The sequence below is a fragment of the Tamandua tetradactyla genome, chromosome 5 (assembly GCF_023851605.1).
Source record: "Tamandua tetradactyla isolate mTamTet1 chromosome 5, mTamTet1.pri, whole genome shotgun sequence".
In the NCBI taxonomy this organism is placed as follows: Eukaryota; Metazoa; Chordata; class Mammalia; order Pilosa; family Myrmecophagidae; genus Tamandua; species Tamandua tetradactyla.
The window spans coordinates 187,445,852-187,455,178 of NC_135331.1; positions in this window are offsets into that span (position 1 = coordinate 187,445,852).

Here is a 9,327-nt window from a genome sequence, read left to right on the forward strand (position 1 = left end):
ACCAGGAAGTCTTTCTGCATCTGGCTTCCACACGGAGACACTGACATCTCTGCGAAGCTTACCTGAAGGTGTCATAAAGCCTTTCTCCCTTTCTAGGCACTTGCCCTTCTAGAGAAACGGAAACTGGGAAAAAGAGAGGAAGGGAGGGTAGGCGAATAGGGGGTGGAAGAGAGAGAATGAGAGAGAGAAGAAACATAGGTAAATATCACAAAGATATTTTCCCATGGCATTTAGATTTTAACTTTATACAAGAGTTTCTTCTATCTGAACCTTCAGAAAGGAAAATTAAGTTCTTTTTTTTTTTCTGAAATATTCATGAAATCGAATACAGTTGACTCAATCATCTAAGTGATGAATTCCTAAGCATTTTTCTCCTTTCTTTCTTCCTCATATTACCTCCCTTCTTTTTTTGTTTTTTTAAATACCCTATCAGTGTTTGGGAGAAAGAAAAATAAGTAAAATTGAAATCACTAGTTGGTTTTCCTTGTAAGCTTAACATAGGCAAATTGCTGGCAGGGCTTGGTATACTCTGTGAATTTCCCCAACCTAAACTCTCCATGCTTGCTCTGAGAATTATATGTAGAAGCCCAGGTCAGTAATCAGCCAACCCCACTCTTTCTCAGTGTCTCTAGGAAAGCCAGAACCTAGATGACCCCCACTCTCAGGTGCTCATGGTAGACAGTTTTGGTGAGTACTGCCTTTCTACCACACTGCACCTCAGCATCAGACTTCTTCCAACACGCTGATCCAGTCAGCCGCCGTCAGTCAACTGAAGTTGACCTGTAAGATGAAAGCTGTTTGCTATTCTTACCGAGTGGTTAAAAATGTGGCTCTGATATCAGACTGTCTGGGTTCAACTTCCAGCTCCACCATTTATGAGCTGGCAAATGCCTTGGCCAAGACCTCTGTCTTTTCTAAGCCTCAATATTTGTGTGAGGCTTATGTGAAATATGGATAGTAATAAGACCTACCCAAAATGTTATTTCAAAAATTAAATGAGATATTCCATGCTAACTAGGTTAAGGGAGTGCCTAGCTCTCAATATGTCAACGTTTAGTATTGTTGTTAATGTTATTATTCATCAGAAGTGTTTCCTACATGAGTTATCAAGAAAACTTGACATAGGATTTCAAATCTGAAGATCCTATTTGTCTATATTTTCTTGAATTTAAGAAAGACGGTATGGTTTCATCGGAAGAATCTATGAGCAGTCATTCTAAGGAGTCCTTGAACGTGGGGGAGGATTGGCTGGACACTTAAATTATTAGCTGGAACAGCAACAAGAGCTCTCCTTATCTATTGGAGTTTAAATAGTTATGCTATGTGGACAAAGAATCTTGTGTGTTTTTCTTCCTCTGCATCTACAGAATCCATGGTAGTGGAGAAACCTTAATTTGAAGTTCTTTCCTCATTCTGAAAGAATTGTAAGGAATCTATGTCCAGTATCAAAAGTTATTGTAGTTGAAATGTTCTGACTAGAAGAGGGCCTGTTATAAGCTTTCCTTCCATGGGAAAGCAGGCTTAAAAAGAGTAATTTAAAACCAAAACAAAGGACAGACTGGCAGAGATACACATATCCTCTTAGGGACAGATGGATTGAATCTGCACTTGCATTGGTAGCCAATTAGGTAAGTGAAAACTTCTGTGTTGAATGTTTTAGCTTCAAAAAATTGGTTGACAGAAGTTAGATTATAGCAGCTGAAATCAGAAATAGAATTACAGTGCTGTATTGTAATTGAAAGTTGGAAATTATTGTGGGTTTTTGGTTCCCTTGAGTTTCTTTGTCTTTAATATATATATATTTTTTTTGGTTGGGGGAGGTAATGAAGTTTGAATACATTGTATTACTAGAAAATAGGTTATGTAAGGATTATGGTAAGGAGGAACTCGTGGGTAATAGTAAACAAATAATCATCAATTTTGGTGGACTTACGAAAAATGATTGAGAAGCAGAAAGATTGGTGGTGTAGCAGAAAGATTACCTAAGACCAGTTCTGGATCCTTACAGCACTCACTACTGCATTATTTAAATAATTAATAAAAATATTATTGAGGAGCTACTATTTCCTGGCATTAGGTAGAAAAGTTAAATGTGGGATGTCTGGCTGTGGTGAGTAGAGAAGATGGGCCTGGAACCCAGATGAGTGATGAGGGCTGGTCATGAAGAATTGGTTCCCTGGCACCAGTGGTGGCTGAATCCACGGGAGAGAATGAAAGATCATCCTCAGAAAATAAACAGAAGAAGATGAGAAGATAGACAAAGTGGAACATCAACATTTAGGGAGGGGTAGAAGGAAGGAAACCAGCGCTAATGGGACACAAACAGAAGTGGCAGAGAGCAGGGAGGGGGAGAGAGCTAAGCAACTGAGAAAGAAGCTTGTGGCTCAAGATGATAGCTGAGTCTACATATATCTGCTCTCCACTCACAAATCTCATTGAAATAAAACTTTAAAATACCAAGGGTAATAAATTCATAGCAGGTCTCAAAGCAGTAGGGACACAAGCAAGCCATAAGCCTTGATGCATTTCTGGAAGATGGAAAATATGTGATATATTATGCAACACGGGAGCAGGAGCGCCCCCCAGAATATGTGCGCACACAAGGCTGCCTCTGCAGTGGAGACGCTGCAAGTCCCACAGCCTGGAGGTGACAGGTGCGGCATGAAGGAGGGGTGGTGCCCCGAGGCCGGGGTGGACGTTCGTTCTCTAGGAGGTACAGTAGACGTATAGGTGGGCACTTCTTTTGGGATTGCTCATCAGAGAGATTGGTTTGGGCTCTCCAGAGTAAACCTGGGACAATGGGGGTCTTGCTTAACTCCCTGCCTCTGCTCACACACTCGACGGGAAAGCTATCAGTGGATTAGGAGCTGCAATCACCCCCTGTCGCCGAGGCAGGGCCGCATGCTGGCAGAGAAAAGCCAGGCCAGCTAAGGGTCTCAAGGACACTAGTCCTCATTTCATGATTTTAAATAGAAAAAAGATCGTGTTAAAAGAAAAATAATGGCACATAAATACACAGACACCCACGCACATCCAAGTGCAATGCCAGTGTGAACCAGTGAATCGACCCTGAGAGAGACAGGTAATTCAGACACAGAATGTAATTTTTAGCATATCCTTATTGACTTCTGTGGAAAGAGTTGAGAAACCATTGTCTCTGTTGATAAAGGAATAAACCCTTATTAAAAAGAAGCAACTGAAGAATGGGAAAGATATACTAGAAATGTAAAATATGACATCTGAAATTAAGAAGAATTAGAAAAGAAGTACCACAGCAAAAACTTGGGAAAATCTAGCAACCAGACTGAAAAAAAAAAAAGGCTCATATGGAAGAGAATTTAAAAATTCCCCACAGAATTTAAACCTCCCCACAGAGGTTTCTAGGAAAGCTAGAAATTTTAAAGGGAATTTCAGCAAGTGAGAAGAGAACAAAATATCCTAAGGAAATATTTGGAATAAAATTAAAATTTTTTAGCAATGTAAACACATGCAGCATCAACTTGAATGAACCCACAGAACATAGGAATGAAGAGCAAAAAAGGAAATCAAGAAAGAGGGAGGGTGGGCCACAGTGGCTCAGCAGGTAAGAAAGAGGGAAAACTGAGATTCATACAACAGAAGGCTCAATCTATTGTGCAGTGCGGTTATGTAGCAGAATATCTCTCTTTTATAATAAATATACACTAAAGTATTCTGGAATGAAAAATTGGCAACCTACTCTTAAATGGTTCAGAAAAATTAAAAGGATGTTTTGCATTGTATTTCCAGCATTTCTGTCACTTTGTGATCCTTTTGAAATAAAGAAAATTAATAAAAATGAAGGGAAGAAACTGAAAAAAGTCACCCTTCCAGAGAGCTCTTCCTGGAATCATGTTCCATTTAAAATTAAATCTCCACCCTCCATCCCTCGCACTCTCTATCCTATCTCTTAATATTGATTAACCATGACCTGTTATTCTATATGTAATTGTTTGTCTGTTTCTCGTCTTGCATCCTGCCTCCTCACCTGGAATAAAACTCCATGAGGAACTCTGTTCACTACCATACCTGTGGGCATGGAACACTGCCAAGAGCCTCTGGAGTTCTTGATAAATATTTGTTGAGTGAATTAATGTATTAGTTAGGGTTCTCTAGAGAAACAGAATCAACAGGGAACACTTGCAAATATAAAATTCATGAAAGTGTCTCACGTGACCGCAGGAACGCAGAGTCCAAAATCCACAGGGCAGGCTGTGAAGCTGACAACTCTGATGGAGGGTCTGGATGAACTCCACAGGAGAGGCTCACCAGCCAAAGCAGGAATGGGGCCTGTCTCCTCTGAGTCCTCCTTAAAAGGCTTCCCGTGATTAGATTTAGCATCACTAATTGCAGAAGACACTCCCCTTTGGCTGATTACAAATGGAATCAGCTGTGGATGTAGCTGACGTGATCATGACCTAATCCTATGAAATGTCCTCATTGCAACAGACAGGCCAGCGCCTGCCCAATCAGATGAACAGGTACCACAACTTGGCCAGGTTGACACCTGTCCCTAACCATGACAGTTAATAACCTCATTCTCACAAACACTCATCATGAGTAAAATGTCATTCTTCTCAAAATACTATTGCTTTTGCAAATACTAAAATTGCTGCATTATTTGAAACTGTCAATTTTCAGTGCAATTTCTATACGAAAAGATATCTATCAAACACCACATATAAGGTACTGTCCCCAGGGCTTTCTGCAAGTCTATTCAAGGACTATTTAAATGTTAATTGCAGTTTTAGGAATCCGGAGAAGGTGGTTTGCTACATTATTTTATTTCAGAACAAGATATATGCATTAAAGCATAAATGAAGTACAGGATGATGAAAAAAGGAAAAATAATTGCAGATTGACTGTTATGGCAGCAGGTCTAGAGTACAAATTAGAACAGGGAGTGAGAAGGCTCCAGGAAGAATATCATTTAGAAGAAAAATATCTTCTTGTAGCAAATCATAATATGATTAAGAAGTGAAGTGATCTTAGTGATAGATACAATGAAAGCAAATGTAGCATTTTAAAAATAAATAAACAGACAAAAAAAGACGTGCCTGGCCCCTTTCCTGATGGTGAGTTGTGTCCTTCCACCCCACTGAGTCAGAGACAGAGGATGAATCTGCACTCTGTGTCCAGCCACACTACCTGTGTCTGCAGGGAACTATGTTTAAATACTTATAATATTGTAAATGCTGGGGTTTGCTTTTTTTTTTAATTTTGGGTTTTGCTAATCTTTAGACAAAGCAGAGTTAATACGTTATTAGAACAGAATGTAAGTGATATAAAATTGGCCATTATAAAATGTGAGATTTCACCTAAAATAGATGAGTCAAGAGATATAAAGTTATGTTTTATTTAAGACTTAAGTTAAATAAAAAATATAGTAAATAAGATATGCCTTTAGAGTTTGGCGTGTGAAGCATATGCAGGAAAAGGGAGGTGAGAAAGGCATAGAAGTAAGCAAAATCCCTCATCCGTCACAATAGAGGTGGTAATTTAAATTTGATTAATAAGTAAATCAAGGAATATAAGCTTTATGGAGATAATCACTGAAAGAAACATACATTTATACAAGTGTTTATCAAAATGAGGAGTAGGGTTGAGAGTGAGGAAAGTTTGTTTTTATCTCAAATCCTCTTTTAGTTTAGATTTGAAATTTTAAGTGATATACTGGATGTGCATAGAAAAATGTCTGGTGTGATGAACTGTGAGCAGTGGTTCCCCAGCACGTGGGAGGGAGGCATGGTGAGGAGAAGATTTTGTTATACCCTTAATGAATACAGTTTCCAATGATTTTTTGCAATGAGCATGATTACTTTTGTCATGTAATAAAGATTATATCGAATGATACATATATGGTATATACTAATGCATTCTGTTGACTAGACAATAGTGTTAAATGCGGCAGAGAGGCTAAATCAGGTAGGAGTTGAAAAGTCCACTGGCTTTGGCAACTGAGAGATCCACTGAGAAATACAATTACAAGGGAGCCCCTCCTGAATGGACAATGAAGGGGATCGGAGACAGCAGATAAAGTACAAACAACTTCTGAGAAGTCTTAATGAGGAAGGGAAGAGGGTGTGTGGAGGCTAAATATCTAGTATGTGAAAAATGTGGCTATTTAATGATTACTTAGGTTGTAAAATGCAGTGTGCTGTATCTAATTATGTTTAGGTTAAAAATTAAAGGATTGTCATGTATAAAGATCAATGAAGGGTCATATTAAGATTTTCCTAGAGAAGATAGTATGTGAGTCTTAGCTCGTATCCTTTCCACTTTGGAGGTCAGCATCTAACTCATTTTTGTGGATGTTTCCTTAATAACTAAAGCTCTTAACTTTAGAACATCACCTTTTCTCTTCTCAAAATACATAAAACTCCCAGGTGTCTCCTTCAGCCCTTTCTTTTAATCCCACTTTTCTTTGGCAATATGCTTGTTTTTATTAAGTTATTGATGTAGCAAGAACCACTATTTTAGACTGGCAACTGTGACACTGTTAAATGCTATTAGTTCATCATTGTTTTCAACAGCTAACTGCCAAAATATGTTACAATCTGTGGATGTAGGAACTGGTGAAATCTCGTATTTCTATGGACTTGAAATCCAGAACGCATAAAAAATGGCTCCTAACACCTTTTGTGTTTGTCTCCTAGGTGCCTTCACACCGGTGAGCCAGGCAGAGGGGAGAGTGGCCTGAATTCAGAGCAGTATTCATGTGATCATAGTCCAATATTTTTAACAAATGGAAATTATTTTTCGAGGACTAGTTAACAGAATTGGGCTATATGCAGCAATAGAAACCAAAGGATGTTTCATTATTTCTCGTTCTTTATAGTCTTACCATTTTTCTATAGCTTTGTTGGCAGTTCCTAAACAGTCACTAATATATTTGACAATATGTATTCTTCAAAATCTCTTGTCTAATATACTAATTTTAGAGAATATAAAATTATCAAAAGAGATCAGAGTAGATGATTTTACCTCATCACCATCATCTGTACCAGGGTTCTGTGAATAACTATAGCTGGAATTGAAAGCAAATATCACTGGCTGTTTTTAGCACGGTAGGTGTTTGCTGATAACATCTGTTGTTATGTACCTTATTCCTTCTGCCTCTCTCTCCATCTCTGCCCTCCTCCTCAGAGCTGTTGTTATGCCACATCCTCATTCGTTAATGGTAAAATTCTAAAGTGAGAATTTAACTCACTGACTTGGTATTTAATAAGTAAAATGCAATTTTGGGACTTTCAGAAAAAATTATTTCTCTAATAACAAATTTTACCTCTTGTAAACCAAGTGCTTTTGCTTTGAGATTACTGCTTTGTTATGGATTTAAATGAAATCTAGTTTGAAACCCAGAAAATTTTATTCTGGAAAATATCTGTTCTTTTCTTCCCTGATGCAATAAGCCTCAGTTTTTACTGGTAGAAAGACTTCAGAGAAAAGAATCCTAAATAAATGAGAAAGGAAAACAATTACTTGATATTTCAAAGTAGCATACTGCTACATAAACACATGCCCCATAATACTGGGATAGAAAGAGAAATAGAAGTTACTCCACATATAAAATAAACTAGAGCATTTATATGAGTTATCTAGTGCTATATAAGGAATCAGCCCCAAATTTAGAGACTTTAAACAGTTATTATTATTGGCTATCGCTTATGATATCTGTGGGTCAAGAATTTGGGGGTAGTTCGTCTGAGTGATTCTGGCTTGGTTCATGAGGTTGCAGTCCCTGTGAGCTAATACTGATGTTATCTGAAGGCTGGACTGGGTTTGGGGGACTTCTAAGGTCGCTTCTAAGGGGGTTTCCCTCCCATGACTTGCGAGTTGGTGCTGGTTGTTGGCAGGAGGTGTCAGTTCGTCTTCATATGGGTATTTTCATGAGGCAGCTTGAGTGTTTCCAAGATACGATGGCTGGATTCTCCTGGAGCAAGGCAAGAGGCCAAGGTTGAGGCTGCAGTGCTTTTATGACTGAAATTGAAAGTTGCACACAGTCATTTCCAGCAGTCTATTGGTCCCACGGTTCAGCTATGACTCAGGGTGGCGGGGGACTACCCAAGGGTGAGAACACCAGGAAGTGAGGATCATGGGGGCCACAATATGCCTCCAACTCCCAATAACTCACATCTGTCCAAAATGCAAAATACAATCAATTCCCTCATAAGGACCCCCCAAAGTTTCTTATTACTTGAGGATCGGAATCACATCATCTAAATCAGATCAGGTACAGATGAAGATCCATGTATTTCGTTCTTCTAGTACAGCTCCTCAAGTGCAATTCTCATCAATCTGAAGCCCTGTGAACTAAAGGAACAAGTTATTTGCTCACCACCTCTGCCCAAAAGTCAAAAGTGGGGCAGGGCTGAGATAAATGCCTTAGACCTTCTCATTAAAAAATGGGGGAAGTGGGAGGCACTGGGGAATTCATAACAGATTTCATAACAATTCTGAAATCCAGCAGGGTATATGTTGGCAGTACTTCGATTAGGCCTCATTCCTCATACTTTTGGGAATGATTCTACATGGCTTTTGGTTCCACCCTCTGAATTCTTGATTCCACTCTCTGAGCCATTTTTCCATCTCTCCCCCTATAAATGGTAGCCTGTGTTTCCAGTGAGTCATTTTCTCAGTCTGCTTTCTGATAGCTGCTATTTTGGAATCCAAAGACCTTTTCCATGCTGTGCTCTTTGTCCCTTTTAGTCTAAGATGGTGGTGTTTACAAGAATACAATTCTCTTAAAAGCCTTGTCAGTCTCTCCTGAATTTTATTTGGGTCCACTTCATTAGACAAAAGTGACACCTCCAAAGCTTTGTAGGGTAAGCCCTGCTCTACTGTGGGCCTCTGCTGAGGCTGCCAAGACACAACACCTTAGAAAGCTCATTGTTTAAAAGAAAGGATCTTTAAAAATCCTTGTTTTGGTAATGGATAGTGATGATAGTAGCACAACATTTTGAATATTAAAAAAGAAATCCTCAGAAGGACTTTTTACTGACTTAACAATTCTCTGAGGTTAAGATCTTTCTAAGTTAAGTTCACCACCTTACATCTTTCTGAGGTCTACACAAAGGATTTTACATTCGTACCCTTAGTTTCATCTTTATACCGTGTGTCCTGATTGTGCCTTGGATTTGATCTACCTGGAAGCAATTTCTTAAATTTAGCATTATTTGCAGCCTGGAGAGTTCAACAAGTCTTGATTTTTTAATATTTGACAGTCCTTACTTTCACTCTGTCTCCACTTGCAGTTTACTATAAATGGAAAAAGAATCCGGCAGCATCTTCAAAATGGCTTGAAACTCT